A 26,529-nucleotide genomic window follows, 5' to 3' on the forward strand; every position below is an offset into this window, starting at 1 on the left:
AGTTTCGGGTTAGGGTTAACTAAAAGGGTTAAGGTTAGGGGAAGGGTTAGTTAACATGCTAAGTAGCTGCAAAGTAGCTAAAAAGTAGTAAATAGTTGAAAGTTGCTAATTAGCTCAAATACTAACGTTGTCTGTGATGAGATTCAAACTCGCAACCTTTGGGTTGCTAGATGTTCTCATTCTACGCCAACCCATCCACTCCGACCAACCACCCTACGTACGTGTTTGCCTTAAGTAACAATCTGTCTTCTTTAACCGTACCAAAAGTAACATATCATACTAATTTGAGTGTCTTGGATTTTACACTTCCTATGTTACCTCTAGTCTATGGGACCAGGCTGTGAATCAACGTGTAAAACTGATTGGATTTGCAAAAAGTCAACAACATAAGGGCGTTTTACCTAAATCCAATGACATGGTGAATTGTTTTGTTGATTTCACGTTGAATTCACGTTAGTTGACAACTCAACCAAATGTAAATCGAAACTAGATGTTGAAATGACTTCTGTGCTCAGCGGCCAAGCTATGTGATTAAATCTGAACTTTCAAGTTCATATCATACTCCACATCATACACAGAGAACTTGTGAACTGCAACCAAAAGTTTATGGGTCTCTGTCTCACAGTCTGATACATCAACAAATTATTTGTAGAATAGGAATATTTTTGGTTGAGAAGGTGGCATGGTATATCCTTGCTTTAGTTCAACATTATGGCCTATCATTCAAGGCTCAAATTCGTATTTGTATTTGGTGAATATTACCTCATAAATAGCTACAATGAAATTAAATGTCTTACAATTACTTGCACGCACTATTTGGCTATACCCAATGAAGAGGTTACATTCTCAATTGTATATTGAGAATTATTTGTGATTTATCATTATGGTCTTTGTATTAATTTAATTAATTAATTGTATTTTTTTCTTATATGGGATTTCCTGTGATACATCATTTGGGGAAAGAAATACAAAAATAGCCCACAACTGGCCAGTAATAAGGTTAGACTGAGCAGTCACCTTGCATTAGGCTTCTTCTTAATGTTGGGCTGCCCAAGATGGCAGGGAAATATACAGCACTTCAGCTGTAGCACTTCAGCTTCCAGCTTCCAATGCTGCCTGCATTGTGTTCAACAATATGGGCCATGGTTACTGAAAACAGCACATGCAGTGTGATTGTGCTGTGATGCCTGGGGCAAGATTATCATCTGTTCCAACGTGGAATATTTACTCCCATTTTTCCATTGGTACCTTACAACTGAGCACTGGCAACTAGGCCAGGTACTGTAGAAGACCTGTTTACAACAGTGAACAGCTTGAATTTGATTTACACTTGCAATAATACTAATTAACAGCATAACAATCTTGGATGCATATTGTGCCATTTGAAAGACACACTGTGATTTATTCCAGTTTTGATGACCTTTGTTCTCGATTAATCCACACTCTGACATTTTCTAATCTGTTTGACAGCCCTGTCTTAACCATAAGAGAAAAAGGTTCTGTTGGTTGGTACTTTTTCTTGGATAGGGCATACATTTCATACATTTGATTTTAATGGATTGTCTTATGGCCAAACATTTATGTATCTTAAGTATGAAATGCATACATTGTTCATTCTAGAAACTGTAGAAACTATACCTTGGAGAGAGAGGTGAAAATACCACAGTATTAATTTGAATACAATTGAAATAGAACCTCCTCATTTGCATATGACAGGCGACTATTCACCTTTTACGTTTCTCCACATTAATACGTAAAGGTTGTCTATTTTACTGTACATATTTAGAGAAAACTGTAGAGGTTATTCTTTCCGTCTGAGTTGCTTCTGTGAGACACACACATACACACGCTGTTAGTTAAGTCACAAGGCTCTGTACTCGAGGTTCAGAGTAGCATCAGTAAAACCTTTCTGGGTGAATGAATGGCTGTGACAGAACAGAAGTCATCCTGGATGAAATAAACAAATAGTAGAGCTACAGTAGTAGAGCTAGAGCACCAGTCATGAAGGCGACTGACTGACCAAGCCAGGGAACAATGGGGCCATTGGCAGGAGTCCTGAGTGTCCTGCCTGTACTTGGTGGTGAGGAGTTTTGAAGAAAAATGAGCCATTGTCTCTCTGTCATCCTGCTTCCGAGCCTCGGGGAAGCTAAGCAACGTCTCTGGAAGCCATCCCAGAATGCTCCACTGTGAAGAATACTAGTCTGGTCAAATCTAGCCGGCCCCATGGAGAGGTAGGTGCTTTTTTCCATTATCCATTTGCGATGCTCTTGTTTTACCTCAGGGGGCTCTTGTGATGTATTTCTTTTAATGTAATGCTATGTACTGTAGTTAGATATGAGTCCACTAAAGCGTATGGGAGGAGAATCAATCTCCTTGTGGAGAATCGTTTTGTATTGTCCCATCAGTCTATCATTGCATGTAGTACTTGTATGGCAATGTACATTATAATAATCATAGTCAAACTTTCTTGGCTGGTAGTGTGCAAAATAATAATATTTTTTACTTTGTTTTATTTATTTTATTACAGAATATTTTATATATTTCCTTTATCATTATAGATATTTTATGTGATATGAAAATTATTGAATATATATTGAAATATATGAAAAATACAATATTATTTACTCTCCAGGCTGTTATTCCAGAAAAGGCACCAGGATGATAAGGCAGCCACCCTCTACATGAAAAAACATGTGAATAACATGGAAAAACATGTTATTTCCAACAAAACCTTCTTGGGTTCTCATAGACCAGACCAGGTCACTTACATTATTAAAGGGTGCCTTGGGTCATCAGCCAGTTAAATGGTACCTCAGGTTATCCTCCAGTTACCTGTTGGCACAATTCAAAAGTACATGCTGTATATTAGCAAAGCAACAAGGTCATTGACCTTACACTCTGGGTCATTGACCTGACACTGAAGCACACTTGAAATCAGACAGAAAGTTCCCAAAAATGTTATCTTCTCTGAAAACACATTACTATTAAAATATATTTCAGCCGGACATTGCTGCTATACAGTATTAGGGCATTTCAGTATTATTATGCACATGTTCAATGACTTCATTGGTAGTCTGTATGTAATCAACATTCTCAGTATGGCAAACCTCTAGACATGTGCTGTGTGTTGATAAAGTAATAGTTACTCAATGGCAATAAAACCTATTGAGATTCATATATATTATTCTGCATGTCACTTGGCCTTCCTTGCTCATAGTATTGCATGCAGTGTCCTACTGTACAGCTGAATATGCTCAGTGTAGGCTCACCTCAGGCCAACCACCTGATGCTTCCTGTGAGTCTGAACCAACAAGTCAGAAAATACTGATCCCTTATTTTAAGAATGATTATGCGTAGAATAAACAATATCTTCTATATTCTCAGTGTACAAATGGGAAAATAATTGGGCTTTTGCTATGCAGGAACAAACCCACTGTTGCACAAACTAGTTGAATCCAACATTTTTCAACATCCTTTGTCAAAGTATTGACATGGAATCTATGTTGAAAATACATTGGATTTGAAAAAAGTAATCAACGTAAATTATTGTTTTTTCCGGGTGAAACTTCAACCACAGGATTCTGTCACCATAGTAACCAACTTTCAATGAAGATGCACGTCTGCATCTCAACCAAAAATCTAAGTTAAAGAATAGGACTGAATCAAATCAAACTTTATTTAAAGTGCATTTAAAGTTTGATTTGATGTTGTCCTATTCTTTAACTTAGACTTTTGGTTGAGATGGAGACGTTATTCCAACCTATCAATTATTAATTTGTAGACAAACTGGAATTAAAGCCAGACTAAGTCAGTGGCACAGATGGAACGATCAAAGCAGTAGACACATTTCCTTGCATTGACAACCAAACACAATTCAATATCACTTTTGAAATACAATAAATAGCCTATTGTCGACAAGTTAACAGATTATATGTTGGACACGTCACCAACTCAACCAGAAATAAAAGTTGAAGAATGGAGTTAAGCCAGTGGCTCAGATGGAACTATCCAAGCAGTAGATACATCTCCTTTAAATGTTGATATTTTGTTGCATTGTCAACCAAACACAATATGACCTTTACAGTAAATAGCCTAAAGTTAAGGCCATCTTACACACTAATGTAACATTCAAATCAAAATCAAATCAAATTGTATTGGTTACATACACATATTTAGCAGATGTTATTGTGTCTGTAGCGAAATGCTTGTGTTGAGGCATAATACTGTTATGTAGTCTGTAAACTTGATGATTAAGATGGAGGCGTGCGTGGCCACGCAGTCATGGGTGAACAGGGAGGGTAACGTCTGCTTCCAACTCACACCCTCAAAAACCTAGATCCCCTGAATGCAGCTCACTTTCCAGCCCACTTTCCAGCTCACTCTCCCAAACACCTAGATCCCCTGAACGCAGCTCACTCTCCAGATCCCAATCACCTGAATTCTAATCACCTGTTCACACACCTGTATGTCATTTTCACACACTATTTAGTTCAGTTCTTTGCACCCCATCACTGTGAGGTATTGTTTGTTTTGTGACACACGTCTTTCGGAGCTCTGTTTTTCTCGTGATTTACTCCTCCAGTGTATGATAGTTTTTGCCTGCCTCACTAACGACGCCTTTTGCCTATTCCCTGCCTGTACTTTAGCCTATCGGATTTCCTGTTATCTACCTATTTCCTGATCTCCCAGACTACGTTACTAGCCTTTTCCCTGCCTGTACTGTTGCACTTTTGAACCCACTGTGTATGACCTTCTGCCTGCCCCTGGACCCAGCTACCTGCCACCTCCTGTGGTCCTTTGCAATAAACACCTGCTGCACTCTGCGCTTGAAACCAGCTCTCTGTCTCCCCTCGTGATCATTACAGGGAGTACAGGAGGGGGCTGAGCACGCACCCTTGTGGGGCCCCTGTGTTGAGGGTCAGCGAAGTGGAGGTGTTGTTTCCTACCTTTACCACCTGGGGGGCGGCCCGTAAGGAAGTCCAGGACCCAGTTGCACAAGGCGGGGTTCAGACCCACGGCCCAAGCTTAATGATGAGCTTGGAGGGTACAATGTGTTGAATGTTGAGCTATAGTCAATGAACAGCATTCTTACATAGCTATTCCTCTTGTCCAGATGGGATAGGGCAGTGTGCAGTGCGATGGAAATTGCATCTTCTGTGGATCTATTGGGACGGTAAGCAAATTGAAGTGGGTTTAGGGTGTTAGGTAAGGTGGAGGTGATATGATCCTTAACTAGCCTCTCAAAGCACTTCATGATGACAGAAGTGGGTGCTACAGGGCGTTTAGTCATTTAGTTCAGTGACCTTTGCTTTCTTGGCTTGAGGAACAATGGTGGACATCTTGAAGCACGTGGGAACTGCAGATTGGGATAGGGAGAGATTGAATATCTCCGCGAACACTCCAGCCAGCTGGTGTGCGCATGCTCTGAGGAAGCGGCTAGGGATGCCGTCTGGGCCGGCAGCCTTGCGAGGGTTAACACGCTTAAATGTCTTACTTACGTCGGTCACGGAGAAGGAGTAACACATCCATGGTCATAATTTCTATATATGAAGTGTGCATGTTCAAGATAGCATTCATAGGTCATCGCAGGTCTGTGAGATCTTCACAATTGCTGTAATAATCTGTGCAGAATCTCGAACGGCGTTGATCACTTGCACACTGCACACTGCAATCCAGGTCATTTGGTTGTGCTATTAGAGAGAAGCATAGTGATAACATATTAATATCATATAATATAATTTTCATGAAATCACAAGTCCAATACAGCAAATGAAAGATAAACATCTTGTGAATCCAGCCATCATTTCCGATTTTTAAAATGTTTTACAGCGAAAACACAATATGTATTTATATTAGCTAACCACAATAGCCAAAGACTCAACCGCATATTTTCACCATGTTTCTACCGCATAGGTAGCTATCACAAAACCGACCAAATAGAGATATAATTAGTCACTAACCAAGAAACAACTTCATCAGATGACAGTCTTATAACATGTTATACAATACATTTATGTTTTGTTCGAAAAATGTGTATATTTGAGGTATAAATCATAGTTTTACATTGCAGCTACCATCACAAATAGCACCGAAGCAGCCAGAATAATTACAGAGAGCAACGTGAAATACATAAATACTCATCATAAAACATTTATGAAAAATACATGGTGTACAGCAAATGAAAGATAAACATCTTGTGAATCCAGCCAATATTTCCGATTTTTTAAGTGTTTTACAGCGAAAACACAATATAGAATTATATTAGCTTACCACAATAGCCAAACACACAAATGCATTTATTCACCGCAAAAGGTAGCTATCGCAAAAACCAGCAAAAGATATAAAATGAATCACTAACCTTGAACAACTTCATCAGATGACAGTCTTATAACATCAGGTTATACAATACACTTATGTTTTGTTCGAAAATGTGCATATTTAGAGCTGCAAACCGTGGTTATACATTGTGAATATGTAGCAACATTTCCCCAGAATGTCCGGAGCTATTTTGGACACTCACCTGACCAAAGAACTCATCATAAACTTTACATAAAAATACTTGTTGTATGGCAAATGAAAGATACACTGGTTCTTAATGCAACCGCCGTGTTAGATTTTTAAAAATAACTTTACCATATCATACAGCTTGCGTTATTACGAGACAGCGCTCACCAAAACGGCGGAGAATAGGAATCAACATTTTCCACAGAAATACGAAATAACATCATAAATTGTTCTTACTTTTGCTGAGCTTCCATCAGAATCTTGTACAAGGAGTCCTTGGTCCAGAATAAATCGTTGTTTGGTTTTAGAATGTCCTTTTCATCTGTCGAATTCGCGCCACAATGCTAGCCAAGGTTGATAACCCTCTCTTGACGCAAAGAATGGAAAACTCCAAAAGTCCCAATAAACGTTGAATAAACTGATAAAACTCGGTTGAAAAAACCTACTTTACGATGTTATTATCACATGTATCAAATAAAATCAGAGCCGGAGATATTCGCCGAGTAAACCGAAAGCTTTTCAGAAGCTAATGTCGAGCTCCGCCTCGCGCCTTGGTAGACAAAGGAAATTCCTGACCTGCCACTCCAAAAGCTCTCATTCGACCTCAGATCAAGCTAGACACCCCATTCCACCGTCCACTGCCTGTTGACATCTAGTGGAAGGCGTATGAAGTGCATGTATATCGATAAATATAAGCCAGTTGAATAGGCAGGCCCTGAAACAGAGCCCCATTTTCAGAATTTTCACTTCCTGTCTGGAAGTTTGCTGCCAAATGAGTTCTGTTTTACTCACAGATTTAATTCAAACAGTTTTAGAAACTTGAGAGTGTTTTCTATCCAATAGTAATAATAATATGCATATTGTATGATCTAGAATAGAGTACGAGGCCGTTTAAATTGGGCACGATTTTTTCCAAAGTGAAAACAGCGCCCCCCTATTGACAATAAGTTTTAATACTGTATGTTGTATAAATAAACAAAATATCTGACATTGTATTCCCATTTGAACTTTGATATGCTATTAAATGGCTGAAAGAGCAGTGATAGACATTCAGTGACAACTAAACCAAAAATCAGATACTGCGTAGTGATAGTGATTGGAAATTCAACAAACTTTTGGCTCTCTTTTTGATTGGGTGAATATAGGTTGTAATCTCATTGATCAATGTTTCAACCAAAAATGACCCAATTATCCACATTGAAGTGACGTCGTGTGCCCAGTGTCAAGGCTCTGACCGTGTGAAAGATGCACCATAGACTAAGCTATCAGATTCAACACATTATTTAAGTATAGCTAATGTGTTTCTATTCCATTTGCATAAATATCTGATGTAGATGTGTAATTAGTGACCAGCTTTTAATTGCGTCCCATGAATCTTAACACGTACGTTTTGAAACTCTACGGTGTAGCTACAGTCCAAGCAGAATAAAAGCTTGTTAATTAAAGTACAAAAAAAAAAAAAAAAAAAAAAAAAAAAAAAGTATGAATGTATGTACTTGTAAGTCGCTCTGGATAAGAGCGTCTGCTAAATGACTTAAATGTAAAATGTAAAATTCTCTTACTAAGTAGGCTTGATATGATCTGATTGCCTAATTCTGACCAAACATTTGCTGTAGCATTTGTTACAGGCTAGGCTAAGGGTTGTGTAGTGGTACAAGATAGCCTTTTGTCATATTGTTGCAGTGGACTACTAGCCTGAGACAGCAATGCATGCATGACCATTCAGATACATGGATGCCACCTAGTGTTTTAAAACCTCCAGTGGCGAAAACAGATGTGATGGGGGAAATTACATACTGTACCATTAACAATGAATATGACCTCTTGCATTTAAGAATACGATTATATTATTTGCATATAGCACATGGTGTATTCTCTCCCTACCTGTGAATACAATATATTTTATTGTTTGACCAATCAAAATAAAACATGTAAAACATGCAACAATGCATTAGTAAGTGGATTTTAATGGGGTTATACACCACATAAATTCTTATAAATATTGTATTATCATGTATTTTCTGGCCTCTTATCTGTATCAAAGTATTTTAATGAAATCGGCATCATCTTTTTATACTCTAGCATTATCTAACTATCAAACATACTCCACATAAAACCATAAACAGGCCCTAACGAGCTGACATCAACACCTTGATCTCATTACTGTACCAGTCATGTAATATCACTTAGATGGTGGCAGGAGCAAGAGTCATAGATATACGATTCGGCTGTCAGCTATTGTTGTGTAAGACAACACGGCATGGAGGAGCTAGGCTGATAGGCTGATGCTATCATATTAGGCCTGTGGGAGCGCTGCCAGTGGCTGAAGTTCACTGAGTTGGTGGTTCTGTCTCTTACACTGCAGTAAAAGGCTAGCTTACTAAGAGCTCTGGGGGTGGTGCTTTACTAAGCATTTCTCTGCTACTGAAATCCAAATGACCCTGAATAGGTCTGCTGCTCTTCGGGCCAGGCCTGGTTCCACCCCATGACATGGTCAGTTATGACAAGATAATGTCAAAGTTTAAGGACCTCCAGCACTCCAAGCAAGCTTTGTTGTTTGTTGCTTGGTTTGTTTTAAGGGGGAGTTGTGTGGAGTGATTCTCCTCTTGACCTGATAATCATGCAATGTATTTCAGAGCACATTGATATTAGAACATTACAGTAATTATTTTGCTGTATAAATATGAATGTAATATTATTTTTATATGTGTGGATCGCATGGTAGAATCTTGTTTAGTGTTTTTTAAATTCTGTATGGAGGGCATCATTATATAATCCAGAATGTGATTATTGCACATTTATAACAGAGAGTACTTAATTAGTAATCTTCTTAAATTAGGGTAAAGCAGGGGCTTGAAGACATTTGAAATTTAGTTTTAGTCTATGATAGGCAATGTAGAATATAATAATGGGAAGTGCGAAAAATGTGTGTGAGAAGAGCAGGGGAGTGTGAAGTGACCAAAGGTTGTGATGTGGGTCGCATAAGGATGACATGGAGTCAGCTAGTAACTTCCCAAACATCTAATCATCTTGACAGACAACATCGTAATTGTGAGCTGTAGGATATAACACTTTCAAATCCATTTTTTTCTCTTAAGATTCAACTTAGATATTAGCAATGCCTTTCTCTTGCTTGCTGCCTTATTGAACGTTTATAACAATGCCTTGTGCTTTCACCTCAGAACCCAGGTGAATGGAAAATGTGGTGTTCTTCTGGCAATTTTCATGCATTTTTACATGAAGCGGCTTAGAGTGTCTTTGATTTGAGTGAAATACATGGTCCATGCCAAGTAGACAGTACTCGGCACTCTTTAGAACATATATGGGTGAGGAAAGATACTGTTGTAAATGCTTATTAGATATTCCCGAGCAAACAAGAAACATTCCCACAACATTAAGCTTCCCATGAAGATATAGTTAGGGTTTTACCTAACATTAGGATGATAACCCAAAAACATTCAAAGAATGATAAAAAAATATATAATAATTTAATAACATTTTCAGAAAATGTTTTAAATTAAATATCCTTGGAATGTTCTACTAACATTCACTAAAATGTTGTGCACAACAGCTGTAATAACCACCACAGAACATTCCCCAAACGTTCTCATTAGGTTTCCAGGTAACGTAATAACAGAATATACCAGTGATGTTTTTATACATACTGTCGCAACAAAATGTGAGAGCAATAGAAATGTTTCTGAGTAAACATTACGGGAATGTTTTGCTATTGTTGGTGGAGATTCTATTAAAAACACCCATAACAACAACCACCATGCTCTCAAAAAGTTATAGCGTGACGTTGTGTCATGATTGTTCCAATAACGTTCCCTAAACATTCTTCAGCAATCATGTCTGGATTCAATTCAATTGGTTCTGAGAAATTACTGGAACATTCCGCTAACATTAATGGAGATGTCATCCGAGACACCTACACATGTCTAGGATCTTAATTTGACCAGTTTCTCACAGCAGGAAAATAATCTTAGTCATGTGAATTAATAGGTGAATTATATTTAATTGAAATGTTTGTATGGGTTATTACATTTTTTTTAGGACAAATCAAGTCTGAAATGTTAAAGTGGTAATTAAAAACTTTAAGCATTTTAAAACCTTGGATACACAACACATTTTTTTTACTGCAGTGCAGGAAAATTTGTCCTGCAACAGGGTGGTCTAATTAAGATCCTGTATAGGCCTAACAACCAATGATGTATATTGATAACAACAAACAGCCCAGCAAACCGGGAACATTCCCAGAACATTAGCTAACATTCCAATTAAGTTCCAGTTAGGGATTGAGCTTACATTAGGATGATAACATCCCACAAACATTCAAAGAATGTTTTTGATCACCAATATATATTTTTTAAGAAAATGTTTTAAATGAAATGTTCTCCTAACATTCATTAAAATGTTGTTCACAAAATCTGTAAAAACTTCTACAAAACAACATTCCCCTAAGGTTCTCATTAGGTTTCCAAGGAATGTAATAACACAATGTTCCGGGTAATGTTCTTGGAACATACTGCCGCAACAAAATGTGGGAGCAATAAAAGTTGTTCTGAGGAAACATTGCAGGAACATTCTGCCAATGCTGATTGATATGTTATTCAGAAAACCCATAACAACATGATGGTTCTAATAAAGTTCCCTGAACATACAGCGCCTTGCAAAAGTATTCATCCCCCTTGGCGTGTTTCCTATTTTGCTGCTGTCATGCCCTGACCTTAGTTTTCTATATTTTCTGTATTATTTTGGTCAGGTCAGGGTGTGACGAGGGTGGGTATGTGTGTTTTTGTCTTGTCTAGGGTTTTTTGTTTATCTATCGGGATTTTAGTATGTCTAGGTAATGTAGGTTTATGGTGGCCTGAATTGGTTCCCAATCAGAGGCAGCTGTTTATCGTTGTCTCTGATTGGGGATCCTATTTAGGTTGCCATTTTCCATTTGGGTTTTGTGGGTAGTTGACTATGTGTAGTTGCATGTCAGCACTCTGTTATTTATAGCTTCACGTTCGTTTTGTTGTTTTGTTAGTTTGTTTAGTGGTTCATTCGTTTATTAAAAAATAATGCATTCACATCACGCTGCGCCTTGGTCTCCTCACTACGACGAATGTGACAGCTGCATTACAACTTGTCATTTAAATGAATTTTTATTTGGATTTCATGTAATGGACATACACAATATAGTCCAAATTGGTGAAGTGAAATGAAAAATATTACTTGTGGTGCGTGCATATGTATTCACCCCCTTTGTTATGAAGCCCCTAAATAAGATCTGGTGCAACCAATTACCTTCAGAAGTCACATAATGTCACATTCTGACCTTTATTTTCCTTTGTTTTGTCTTTAGTTAGTTTGGTCAGGGCGTGAGTTGGGGTGGGCAGTCTATGTTATGTGTTTCTATGTTTAGGTTTGTCAATTGGCCTGATATGGTTCTCAATCAGAGACAGGTGTTTTGCATTGTCTCTGATTGGGAACCATATTTAGGTTGCCTGTTTTCACTGTTGGTTTGTGGGTGTTTGTTTCCTGTGTCTGTGTTCGTGCCACACGGGACTGTTTCGGTTAGGTTACTTTGTTATTTTGTATATTTTGTCGTGTTCAGTTAATTATATTAAAACATGGACACTTACCACTCTGCGTCTTGGTCCGATCCCTGCTACACAGCCGTTACAGAAACACCCACCAACCAAGGACCAAGCAGAGTGGTAAAGGACAGCAGCAGCAGCGGCAGAAGACACAGGATTCATGGACTTGGGAGGAGATTCTGGACGGCAAAGGACCCTGGACTCAGCCAGGGGAATATCGCCGTCCCAGGGCAGAGTTGGAGGCAGCGAAGGCAGGGAGGCGCTGGTATGAGGAGGCAGCACGGCGACGCGGTTGGAAGCCCGAGAGTCAGCCCCAAAAATGTCTTGGGGGGGGAACACGGGGAGTATGGCTAAGCCAGGTAGGAGACCTGAGCCAACTCCCCGTGCTTACCGTGGAGAGAGAGGGCGTCGTTCTGGTCAGGCACCGGGTTATGTGGTGGAGCGCACGGTGTCCCCAGTACGCGTGCTTAGCCCGGTGCGATACATTCCAGCTCCTCGTATCGGCCGGGCTAGGTTGGGCATCGAGCCAGGTGCCATGAAGCCGGCTCAACGCATCTGGTCTCCAGTACGTCTCCTCGGGCCGGCGTACATGGCACCAGCCTTACGCATGCTGTCCCCGGTTCGCCAGCACAGCCCAATGCGGGTTATTCCACCTCGCCGCACTGGCCGGGCTACGGGGAGCATTCAACCAGGTAAGGTTGGGCAGGCTCGGTGCTCAAGAGCTCCTGTACTCCTTCACGGTCCGGTATGTCCGGTGCCACCTCCACGTACCAGTCCTCCGGTGGCAGCCCCCCGCACCAGGCTGTCTCTCCGTTTTCTCTCTACAGTTGCTCCCACCTGTCCAGCGCTGCCAGAGCCTTCCACTTCTCCAGCGCAGCCAGAGTCTCCCGTCTGTCCTGAGCCGCCAGAGTCTCCCGTCTGTCCTGAGCCGCCAGAGTCTCCCGTCTGTCCAGCGCCGTCTGAGCTGCCCGTCTGTCCAGCGCCGTCTGAGCTGCCCGTCTGTCCAGCGCCGTCTGAGCTGCCCGTCTGTCCAGCGCCGTCTGAGCTGCCCGTCTGTCCAGCGCCGTCTGAGCTGCCCGTCTGCCCAGCGCCGTCTGCCCAGCGCAGTCTGAGCAGCCCGTCTGCCCAGCGCCGTCTGAGCTGCCCGTCTGCCCAGCGCCGTCTGAGCTGCCCGCCTGTTTTCACTGTTGGTTTTTGGGTGTTTGTTTCCTGTGTCTGTGTTCGTGCCACACGGGACTGTTTCGGTTAGGTTACTTTGTTATTTTGTATATTTTGTCGTGTTCAGTTAATTATATTAAAACATGGACACTTACCACTCTGCGTCTTGGTCCGATCCCTGCTACACCTCCTCTTCAGACGAAGAGGAGGAAATCAGCCGTTACACATAATTAGTTAAATAAAGTCCACCTCTGTGCAATCTAAGTGTCACATGATCTGTCACATGATCTTAGTATATGTACACCTGTTCTGAAAGGCCCCAGAGTCTGCAACACCACTAAGCAAGAGTCACCACCAAGCAAGCGGCACCATGAAGACCAAGGAGCTCTACAAACAGGTCAGGGACAAAGTTGTGGAGAAGTACAGATCAGGGTTGAGTTATAAAAAAAATATCAGAAACTTTGAACATCCCACGGAGCACCGTTAAATCCATTATTAAAAAATTGAAAGAATATGGCATCACAACAAACCTGCCAAGAGAGGGCCGTCCACCAAAACTCATAGACCAGGTAAGGAGGGCATTAATCAGAGAGGCAACAAAGAGACCAAAGATAACCCTGACGGAGCTGCAAAGCTCCCCAGCGGAGATTGGAGTATCTGTCCATAGGAACACTTTAAGCCGCACACTCCACAGAGCTGGACTTTACGGAAGAGTGGCCAGAAAAAAAGCCATTGCTTAAAGAAAAAAATAAGCAAACATATTTGGTGTTTGCTAAAAGGCATGTGGGAGACTCCCCAACCATATGGAAGAAGGTACTCTGGTCAGATGAGACTAAAATTGAGCCGTTAGGCCATCAAGGAAAATGGATGGTGCTAAATACAGGGAAATTCTTGAGGGAAACCTGTTTCAGTCTTCCGGAGATTTGAAACTGGGACGGATGCTCACCTTCCAGCAGGACAATAACCCTAAACATACTGCTAAAGCAACACTTGAGAGGTTTAAGGGGAACATTTAAATGTCTTGGAATGGCCTAGTCAAAGCCCAGACCTCAATCCAATTGAGAATCTGTGGTATGACTTAAAAATTGCTGTACACCAGCGGAACCCATCCAACTTGAAGGAGCTGGAGCAGTTTTGCCTTGAAGAATGGGCAAAAATCCCAGTGGCTAGATGTGCCAAGCTTATAGAGACATACCCCAAGAGACTTGCAGCTGTAATTGTGGCAAAAGGTGGCTCTAACAAAGCATTGACTTTGGGGGGGGTGAATAGTTATGCACGCTCAAGTTTTCTGTTTCTTGTCTTTCGCAAGCCACTGTACTTTCGCAAGCCACTGTACTTCCACAATAAAATGTTGGAGTAATAGAAGTTGTTTAAAAAAAAACAGCTAATGTTGATGGAGATAATTACTTGTAACACATTTAACATCAAACAAGACACATTCCTGCGAGACTCGTATAAATGTATTCTGTAAGGTTATGACATGATGGTCCAGAATTGTTCTAAAAACATACTTCAATGATGGAAGTCGTTCTGAAAACATTGCTGCGATGTTCTGCTAATATTGATGTGTAATACAACATTATTATCTGAAGTTACCAAACTTTGAAAAAAGTGCACTTACGTCATTATGTTTTATAAGGGTATTGTCATACATAGCTATAGCTTTTTTAAAGAATGATAACCAAGTAGATTTGAACCTGCGATCTACCATTTTCAAGCCCTGTAGGATACTTAGACTGCTGCACAACAAGGATCCTAATGTTTCTATTGGATTTCCACTTGTACTGAAATCCTTAAATGATGACCAAACTATGGCTACTGTATATGTCTTAGTACATACGCACATCTGTGTACACCTCACAACAATCTGCCAGGCAATAATTTCACATGATTTCTGAAATCAAGTTTGTAGGGAAAATAAAAGTCAAAACCTCCCAACTTTACAGAATACACTGTAAACAGGATTGGTAAGAGAGTAAGAAACAATAGAGGATACTTCTTTTTCTAGCTTTAGTTATCCTATCTTTTGCAAAGACAAAAACCACAACCTGGAAGTCGGAGTAAAGGTGTAAACAGCTTTATATTTATTTTAGGCCTATTCCAATGGCACAATGGATCAATTTCAGGGATAACACTCCAAAGCTCCCAGGTTCGATCCTAGCTGTGGACTATATATAAAATATGTCAAAACTATGTTTGTACAATAAATGTCTTATAAATTGTTATGCGATTCCAAATAAATGCCATATGTGTTTCAACTTCAATGATAGTCTCCACCTGTTGTTTATGAATTATGTGACAAATAAAATTTGATTGATTTACATGGATTATTGTAGAACTAACTTCCTCAACAATAAGATAACACTAACACATGAAACAAACCTCTGTGGACTGTTCAAAACTTAATTGTATCATTCTGGGAACATAAGAATAACATTCTAAGAACATTGAGGGAATGTTTTGTGCACCCTGATGTAAACATTGTAAGAATGTCATCACAACTGGACAGATTTTGTGTTTTAGGAACCTATCTCTTGTGATATACCCACACTGTTCCCACAACCTAATTAAATATTCTGGGAACCTTTGAAGAAAGTTTAAAAAAAATCTGGGAACATTCTTGTAACATCAGGTGAATGTTTTTTTTCACCCTAAATGAAACGTTTAATCATCCTCACAACTGGACAGTTTTTGTGTTTTGGGAACGTACTCACTTTTGTTGCCAGCGGTTTAGACATTAATGGCTGTGTGTTGAGTTATTTTGAGGGGACAGCAAATTTACACTGTTATACAAGCTGTACACTCACTACTTTACATTGTAGCAAAGTGTCATTTCTTCAGTGTTGTCACATGAAAAGATATACTCAAATATTTACAAAAATGTGAGGGGTGTACTCACTTTTGTGATATACTGTATGCTTTTCATTACATTTCCGCTATTTCTCTCAACTTACATAAAAATGAAAAGGACATTAATGTCTGCTCATCATGTTCTACCTAAAGGCAATGTCAGTCTTGAGGCTGTTCAGTTCTGTCTCAGTATACTGTCGTACAGAATGTCTGCGTAGAGAAGACTTAATTCTTAGTGTGTTTATACTATCTGAACACAGTAAAACCAAAACCTCCAGTTAGATAGTTAGCAGGCCTAGTGTTCTCATGGAACATGTTTTTTGGGGCAGTATGTAGAAATAGACTCTTTGTCCATTTTTGTTCTAAGAAATGTTGTTACAGTGTATGCATAGTCCTTACGTAAGGATAAGCAAGGGTTTCAGTGGAGCAAGAGCATTTCAACCATTCCACTGCATTCTGAAATTGTTTAGGGCAGTCAAACTTTACAGGCAATTTACGATCTACATCAGATGTACAATCTTTTAAGTTATATAAATATATAGCAAAATGCCAAAGAACTTTTGCAGTAGGTTACATTTGTTAAAGTTTGAAACCTGCTTTTTATAGTTGGACCATGTCCACGTCCTTCACAGCTATACTGCAATGCCTTGTTGACTAAGAGTAGACATCCAAGCTCAGCTGAAGGAAGTTTTTCTTGGATAATGTTGGCATCCACCTCTAGGCTCTTCACCCCAGTCGCTTCGGTGGACTTGAGCCTCTGTCAAACTGGCACGGGATGCACAGACCCAAGGGGTAGGATAGGATAGGCTTGGCTGAAAAACGGAGAGAAAAGTGAACAAATGAAAGAGGACTGCCACCACTCTCAGGCAGCCTACAGGATATACCCTACTCTGCTCTGCACTGCCCGGTAAGGGCAGTTGGATGATGTAGGGGAGAGGAGAACGGGGGAAAGCACCGGCCGAGTCGCATGCTTTGCTCTGGTGTCTTGTGTCACTCTTTTCTCTGGGGGCCACGTCCAAGTCACATGGCTTTGCTTGATCTGTTACATAAACACAGACCTCCGTGGCCTCTAGTTGGCTCCCGTCAACTTAGTTCTGCAGAGGGAAAAACTCTCCGGGAAAGTGACATTGGCAAGGGGCTGAGGAGAGGAGAGCTGTTGAGGTGTTCACTACTCTTCTGTCCATGTGTCCTTGTTGTTGCATCATTCCAACTCCACTGCAGACAGACAGCACAACTCTCACTGACCTCTTCGAGGTGACAACTGACTGCCCACGAGTAAAGGCTTGTGGAGCTGTCGTTTGAACAGAATGTGCCATTTTGTGCAGCAACAAATGACTAGAAAAAGGAATCTGCAGGTGGTTTATCAACTCAACAGATCATTGAATAAATATTAACTGAATGAACATAATTTATTATATAATGACTAACTTATTATAACCAGAAAATAACATAAATAGATTGGCTAGTTACTTGACCATCTGTGTCTTTTGGGTGGCAGCAAGATTTTAGAGCTGTGTATGTGATCCGACTAAGAGAAGAAGCCACGTGATGGTCTGACTGTGTTGCTCCCCCTAGGGACAGCACAGCACATGGCTGTCTAGATGAACCCCAAATGCTCCAGTGATTCCAGCAGCATCCCATCTCCTCCTTCCCTTGACCCCCAGCAGGGGTGCATGCAATGCCAGAACTCCTCAGTCAGATGCAGGGATGGGGGGAGAAAGGGATGGAAGGATGTTTGGAGGCAAAGCCTCTGGAGGATGGGTGGGTCCTTCAGGTCCAGCTGGCTTGGTTTCAGAGCCAGCACCCACTCAGTCCGCTCACTCACACACCCTCACATCTCAACACTAAAATGGCCAAGATGCTCATCTTGCACACTTTCACAGAGCTCTCCACACTCTCTTCAGCCCGCTCAGTTTTCACGCAACTCTCATATCACACTCATGATTGAATGTTTAGAGAAGTGTATATTTCATGAAGTGTTAAATACTGACTCTTTTTGGAAAATACTGGTCTTTAGGTGAAAAATGATAAGTTAGGTATGACCAGTAGCCCTTATTCTGTGTCAGAGGTTTCCAGTGATGTCTGAGCAGAAATAAAATGTTGATAAATTGGCCAAGTCAGTGAGGTATTAGCAAGGGATTCATCCAAAATACAGGTGATAAAAGTGACATTTGTTACCCACACTCCCCAGTTTGCTAATGAAAGAGATTGATATAAGGCTTGTACCTGCTTTGTATCCAGATATATGTAATTGAATGATAATTCTTGACTTCTGAGTATCTTTCTGAGGAAGACTGTAAGTCACTCCACACCACAGGCATATGGTCATTGTAGCACTGGCATTAGCCAGATACTGGTCTCTTTACTGTTGTGCACCAATTTCAGTTAAGCTGACCGTCACTTCCAGTATTAAACAGTAGTACGATGGCTGGCCCACAATAAAAGTGATTGAGGAACAATTTTTTAAATTAGAAATTAAATATATCAGCTCGGATTTCTTCATGGAGACAAATATTTATGGGCAAAGAACCATATGGTATGAATGAGGCACATGGTTTGCCTCTACTGTACTCATAGATGCATGTTAGTCATATGAAAAAAGCGGTCACATGCGCTAAGTAACATTGTGCTTCCAGTTCTACGGCCTGACAAAAAGCCTTGAGTGTAAACACCATGCCGGAAAAGACGTGGAGTGTAGTGTGGAGTGGGACCTGTCCACCAGTCCCATCTCTGGCCAGTCGCCTGGATGGAACATCTAAATATTTGGACACTTGATATGACTGAGTGTACCTGTTGGATACATTGAAGCGGATCTGCTCTAAGGCAATGTGTTTTTTATCTCTGTGTGGCACTTTGGAGAGTGGATATCCCAGCAGGCTAACCCTCTCTCTCTTCATTGTTGTTTGTTATAATCAAGGACATCTGTTGTACTGTATATAAATATACAATTCCAGTAGGTGTTGGTCTGTGTGAGTGTTTGTGTCTTTAAATGACAGATAGAAAGAGAGTGAGAGAGAAGAGAGAGAAGACTAATACTTATGTGCGTGACCATCCATATGCCAACCACTATGCAGATGCATCTCCTTTCCACATGGTGTATTTTCAAGGCAAGCAATCACATCCACAACTAGCTTTACAGGTACCCTAGGCCTGGGGAAGTGAGGAGAGGCAGTGGTGTGGTGCACCATGTCTTGCTGAGATCAGAGAAGTGGCAGAGAGAGGACGAGCTGTCATCATCTATGTTAAGCTACAGGGGAGTGAGTGTTGAGCAGTGCTGAGTTACAGGGGAGTGAATGTTGAGCAGTGTTGAGTTACAGGGGAGTGAGTGTTGAGCAGTGTTGAGTTACAGGGGAGTGAGTGTTGAGCAGTGTTGAGTTACAGGGGAGTGAGTGTTGAGCAGTGTTGAGCTACTGGGGGCTGAGTGTTGAGCAGTATTGAGCTATAGAGGGTGAGTGTTTAACAGTGTTGAGCTATAGGGGGTGAGTTTTGACCAGTGTGGAGCTATAGAGGGGTGGGTGTTGAGCAGTGTTGAGCTACAGGGGTTGGTTGTTGAGCAGTGTTGAGCTATAGGGGTTGGTTGTTGAGCAGTGTTGAGCTATAGGGGTTGGTTGTTGAGCAGTGTTGAGCTATAGGGGTTGGTTGTTGAGCAGTGTTGAGCTACAGGGGTTAGTTGTTGAGCAGTGTTGAGCTACAGGGGTTGGTTGTTGAGCAGTGTTGAGCAGTGTTGAGCTATAGGTGGCTGAATATTGAGCAGTGTTGAGCTATAGGGTGGTGAGTGTTTAGCAGTGTTGAGCTTTAGGGAGTGGGTGGGGAGGGGAAGGCTGGAGGTGTTGCCACTAACAAGCCTCCCTCAGCTGGGTGGGTGTTAATTTCAATCTGCAGTCAGATGTCCTTAAGTTTGACCCTCTGGTCAGGGTCACTTGCCAGGGTAGGGAGGGAGAGATTTTTTCCTTGTCTTTCTCCTTCTCTTTTTTATACTTCCTTCTTGGGCAAAAGGCTGGCGTAATAGAAAACAGACACGAGTCAGAATGTGAGGCATTCACAGGAGAAAGAGTTCAGTTCCGTCCTCACTGAGTGGATAAGTCAGGAGAGGATAAACAGAAAAGGCTAAGTAGTCTTATTATACAATGTTTGTTGTTTTTACTATGTGGGGGAGATTATGTTGTTGTTAGCTAGTGTGTCACAGCATCAGATCAGGATCAGGATGGACCCTCCATGCCATCGGCACGGACTTGGCACGGGATGGCCGTGAAAATGTGGACAAAGTTATGTCTGAACAGAGTGTGCAGTGCAACTTCTTCTCCAGGTGGGTTTTGTTCATTCTCTCCCAAACCCTAGGATGCGTAGCTCTTTCCTCTGTCATACTGTAGGTGTGGTAGACTGAACATTTTAAATGAGATTACAATCATTTTATGCACAATTCAGGTGTAGAATGTTACATTTTAATTGTATGCCAAATGTAGCATGGTTTTAAATCAACAGGGTAAAAGTATGGTGCAAAAATATGTATTGAGATGAGCCCAATATGTCTCCTCAGGCACCAGTTTTATTTCAAAACACATACATATTTTAGTCCCACTGTGTAAAACTGGAAGGATATTATTTTGCAGCAAATAATAATCTGACACCAGGTTATTTGTAATTCTTTATCATGTATATTCTCTCAGGTCGCTACAACCTAAACATTTGTTAATTTCTCAAATGGGTTGTTCTCAGTTGGCCATAGATGGTGATGTTGCCGCTGCAACAATGGGGATAGAGAGAAAATGTTGAGTTATGGACTAATATTAAGAGAATTGCTATGATATCGTCAGTAAACGTGGTCCTATGTGGGTTGGGGAGGGGGGATGGGTGGGTGTTTTGTATTTTTTCTTTAATCCTTACTGTTGTGTCTTGGCTGTGTTACCATAAATAAATAAAACATGTAATAAAAAATATATAAAATCCAGAGAAGAATTCCACGCAATTACGGCAAGGTGTTACTGCAACTTGTTTACACCAGGCTAATAAATACTTGTTCTATAAGATATAGAGATGTAGTTCTCATTATTGTTTTCTTGTTATACAGATTTGTACCATTTGAAATATATAAAATATAATATATTTTACATGTGTTCAAAATATTGGGTTTAATGATGAATAAAAGTGATAAACTATAACTTTACGTTACTTATTAGGACACGGGTCAAAGTCAAGATCATGAGGGCAAGTCAGGTGGGATCACCTTCGATGGGAGAACAAATCTTATGTTGTAATACGGAAATGGAAAGATAGCCTACATAAAAACAATGCATTTATTTTGTCATATCACACAGTCATTTCTTTTCCTTCAGCGAAGTGCGGATACTGAAATCAATATTTACAAGATTGATTGATATTAAGAATAGGGTTGCAAAGCTTGTACTTCAAAAACTTTAAAAAAATGTATTCATATATCGTTTTCATTTTTTATATCTGTGTCCATATTGTCCATGTGTTTCAAGTAGATAGACCATACGATTTAAGTGAAAATAGCATTATTTTAAATTAACTGCAACTCTTCTAACTATTGACTTTTCTTCTCAACTACCATCAGTTCGATGCCAAAAGATTGACAACAAATACATATTGACATAGTAAAATAAATATATATAAAGTATATTTCATGCTGAAAGCCTCATATTTAACACCGATGATGTTCACTGACTGAGTTCATGGTTTATATTTAGGATGTTTTACAGATTTGTCATTCTATTATATATTTTAAAATCCTCAAATGTAATTATTTCAAATATTGTACATGTGGTAAGGCCACACAGAGGGACAGAGATAGTTACAGACACCTGTGATAATCTGAAGTACCCAAAAGGGTCTTGAGATAGATTACATAAAATCCTTGAAAGATAGCACAATTCTGGTAGTTTACTGGTAAACCTTTAAAGTTTCCAGTAATATACCTCCCTTAAGGGAAAAAAAACAAAAACTGGTAGTAGTGCCTACAATTAAAACTTACACATGCATATAGTAATTGCATTCATTAATACAACATTCTCAAATCAATTTGTTCTATCATAATTTTTCCAATATTATTGTTAAAACATGTTGTTTACAGAAATGAAATATTTATATTTAGTAATCCCCAAAGGGCATGAGCATGAAACATGTTTATTGCTTTCTTGCATGAGTAACTTCTGACATCTAGCATGGAATTAACATGGAGAGTCCTAAAATAAAACACGGCAATATCACACAGCGAAAGAGTAATGTGAACAAGTTACACACAAACGTTTTCTCTTTTCCAGTTCCACTTCAACCAACTGCATAAAATAATGTTGCAAACTACCCACAAACCACTGAATTGCTGTACACAGCAGCCTACCACTTCCAAAGCATGCTCTCATGGGGCACCCTTCATAATAAAGCCAAGCCATAATCCTTACTGGGCTTCAGTTAAACAAACCTGCCCATCCTCAAGTTCTGGGCAGGGATGTATTGTAGTAAAATGTAAACTCAGTTTACCCACCTTTATTCATTTTATGAACAGTTTACTAACTTATAATACTAGATACGTGTTTCACATGAGGGCTCACCCACCTTATTTTGCCCACGGTAGCTGCCGTCTGTGGCCTGGCCATGTGGTGCTAGCTGCCCCTTTCTCCCCAGTGTGAGACAGCAGCAGCACAGGGTCTGGTGGGTCTGGAGGGCAGACCTCGTGGCAGCTAGACAGACGAACAAGCCTCTCCTGTTCACTGTTTTCACTCAGATGGCAGCTAGCGGAGACAGTGCTGCTATACAGTCATGATACTATCAACTCACAAAGCAGGCAGTCAGTCTGCTCTGTGTGTGAGGGGAGTAGGGACACTAGTGGGAGAACATCCTGGGAGAAGCTATAGATGGCCTACTTCTCTTCCTCTAAACTCAATCTGAGAGTCCCAGGTCAACATTCAGGGGAACCTACAGTATAGGGATTTTCTCTCCGAATAATAGTTTCGCACACAGAGACACCTCCACATCTGCGTTCTCTCTCCTCCCCCATATGCCTCCTATCTTGATATTACCCAGGTGTGTCACTCACAACACTCCTTTAGCTTGGAAAGAATTCATCTAAATATCCCTCCATTCAGTCATCGAGAAGCTGCATCATTAATCATTAAACAGTATGAGAATAGTAGAAGCTTTTGAGTAATCTATACACAAGGTTATGTACAGATCCTCTCACTATTTATGCATATGCGTTACTTGTCTAAGGTAACGCTCCTGATACTTTTAATGCATTTTTTCCACAAAAAGATGGGTAAACTGTTGCGCAAAATAAAAAAGTTGGGAACAAAACTGTATTTATTTGCGTTTACACCACTATACCACTGTGTGTGATACAGTATGTCAGCAGTTTAAAAAAAGAAGTATTTTGCTAAATTGAATTGATCATTATAATTATTTAAAAAATAATGCATTTGTGTTTTATAATTATAGTGTTTAAGAAAAAAGATTCCAAGAATGCTAATTTAGAACCACATTTTTTGCACATGGAAGCGAGTGAGAACATCTGTTTATTAATTTAAAATGGGTCCCAGGGATTATGTTCACAGTTGTTGCTTTTAATTAACATTAGTCTGTTGTGTTGCGTTGTCATTATGTACTATTATAGCAAAAGTTGTGTGCAAATATATTATTTAAATCTATTTTGCCTACATGTTGGGATTAGAGAGGAATTGTTCATCTCAAATAAATATTTTAATGTTTGCAAAAAGTACACAAACATATTTTAGAGGAATATGAGGATCATAACACAATTGCTCTGTATCATGTAATTTGGTAAATTAAAAGAAAGCAAAAGGTTTAATCAACTGATTAAGGTAAATCTGCAGTAACAAGTTGACTTTGAAAAGGGTAAAAGAAGAGACTTGATTTCTAGGATCTGGTTGAAGTAAAAGTTTTAAAGTAACTGTCTAGTGTTTCCAATATGAGTGAACAAGTTTTCATTCCAAAAACATGGAATTCAATATGTTAAAAAGCAGCTTTTCTGTGTTGTAATGGTGTGGGCATACCCCAACAACAGAATGTTGAGGGCGACTGGGCACACACTTGTCATTAAAAATATTCATTCAAGTAGACTGCTGATTGGACAGCACAGCCAATGAGCCAACATGAGATCATGTTATTTGAGGAAATAGCATTTGTTTTTTAAAGGGTCTGTTTGAGGTGTGGTTTTTTTAAGTGTATTTTTCTCCAATTTATGCTTTGGCCACAAATACGAGAATAGGACGAGTCAGCAACATTATTTGGGAATGAGTTAAACAGAATATGAACTTTTAAAAGTGAGATTTTCACTGGACAGTTACTTTAATACAGAGCTTAGGAGTACAGGTGGTCATGTGAAAATGCAAAGGCAAAAACTCTCTGGTTTGGGTTGTCCTCCGTCATCAATAAACTCTGAGTGGGACAGACAGGGGGGTTTGTGGTTGTGTGAATACATGTAGGTGGTACCAGTGTTTTGAGTATTTGAGTACACTAATAGACATACACTAATAGACGTACACTAATAGATGTATAGTCCGGATGGTGTTGATTGTGGTGTTGGGATAACTATAGACAGTGTGTATATATCATTCTTATATCATTGATCTTGGCTTCATAATACAGTTTCTTCTTCTTTTTGTTGAGTTTAGTCACATAATATCTCAATTTGCAGTAAGTCAGCTAGTCAGATGTGCAGCCAGACTTATTAGCTACTCCTTTTGCCCGATCTCTTTCAACCATACAGTTTTTAAATTCCTCATCAATCCATGAAGCAAGGATCTGACCCTTTTTTTAAATGTTTGCCTAAAAGAATATAACACATTAGATCTGGTAAAAGATCAAAGAGAAAGACCATACTTTCAGATAGGAGTCTGGGTGTAATTCAGATTTTGGCCACCGGAAGGCAGCGGTGTGTGTACAACGTTTAAGACTGATCCAGTGAAGAATTACATTACTACCAAATATTTTGTATCAAGTCTGCCAGAGGTTTGCCCAAAAGAGCCGAATTGGTCAATTGGTACATTTTCAAGTACATCACTATAGAGAACATACACAAATGCTATGGTAATACAAAATGTAAGTTTACACACTCCCAGGAATGTTATACATGATGGACCATTAGCTTATACACTAACTTTCACACATCTAGATGTCCGGGCGTGTGGGAGTGGAGCCAGAGACAGCAGTGGGGTCAAACTGTAGATCCCAAATCCTACATTTGAACATAAAAAGGGATTTAATCAAACAAAACTATGCTACATTTTATCTCTGGGACCCTCAGAATGACAAATCAGAGCAAGGTTACTGAATGTAAGTACGTAATTTACCTTCAGAGGTGAATGTATCACACCAGTTGCCGTGATAAATGTTTTTTGTTGTTGTGCACTCTCCTCAAACAAAAACATGGTCTTTGTTTTCTGTAATAGCTACTGTTAATTGGACACTGCAGTTAGATTAACAAGAATATAAGCTTTCTGCCCATATAAGACATGTCTATGTCCCGGATAGTTGGCTGTTGTATACGTCATTCTAGTCACATTAGCGCACGTTAGCAACAACCATCCCGGTTTAAGGACACCGATCCTGTAGAGGTCAACAGTTCTAAGAGTCAGTTTCTTAACAGGTGCATGTTTATCAATAAGTAGCAATTTCATAAATTCATCAAGTGCAGTGTCTGGATCCTCCTTTTTAATCACATCATACCCACACATATTTTTTACATCATCCACATAAGAGTCACAGGTAAAATCTTCTGTGTGATCTCTTATAGACTATTTTAGGCCCATCTTTCAAAACTTTGGCTTTCCTGGATATAGCCCTTATATTGTGATCACTGCATCCAATGGGTACAGATACAGCTTTAGAACAAAGTTCTACAGTATTAGTAAAAATGTGATCGATACATCTGGATGATCTTGTTCCTGTAGTGTTTGTAAACACCCTGGTAGGCTGATTAATAACCTGAACCAGATTACAGGCACAGGTTACAGTGAGAAGCTTCCTCTTGAGTGGACAGCTTGATGAAAACCAGTCAATATACAGGTCCCCAAGAAAGTAGACCTCTGTTTACATCACATACACAATCAAGCATTTCACACATAGTATTTAGATACTGTCTGTTTGCATTTGGTAGCCTATAGCAACAACCCAAAAGAAAAGGCTTTAGATGTGCCAAGCAACCACAACACTTCAAAACATAAGATCTTCTCTAAGCATTTCAGGGATATGGCTTTGAATATATACAGAAAAACCTCCCGCATAAGCATTTCTGTCTCTTCTATAGATGTTATATCCTTGTTTTGCTACTACTGTATCATCAAATGAATTATCTAAGTGAGTCTCAGAAAAGGCTAATATATGAATGTTATCTGATGTTAGCAAGTTATTGATTTCATGAACCTCCTTAGGGCTAGCTGTCCCACAACTTCCG

General features: G+C 39.9%; 1 protein-coding gene across 2 annotated transcripts in view; it reads left to right on the forward strand.

The window, feature by feature from the left end:
- Nucleotides 1-77: 77 nt before the first annotated feature.
- LOC120020265 (gap junction gamma-1 protein-like) overlaps nucleotides 78-26,529 on the forward strand; it is a 34,518-nt gene continuing 8,066 nt past the window's right edge. Inside the window, exons 1-2 of one of the 2 annotated variants that reach the window (XR_005472427.1) lie at nucleotides 78-2,231; nucleotides 2,633-3,274. The gene's annotated coding sequence lies outside the window, so the exon portion shown is untranslated. Of the gene's footprint in view, nucleotides 2,232-2,632; nucleotides 3,275-26,529 lie in introns of those variants that run through there. The other variant, XM_038963812.1, reaches the window with a different exon arrangement.

The sequence above is a fragment of the Salvelinus namaycush genome, chromosome 25, assembly GCF_016432855.1.
Source record: "Salvelinus namaycush isolate Seneca chromosome 25, SaNama_1.0, whole genome shotgun sequence".
In the NCBI taxonomy this organism is placed as follows: Eukaryota; Metazoa; Chordata; class Actinopteri; order Salmoniformes; family Salmonidae; genus Salvelinus; species Salvelinus namaycush.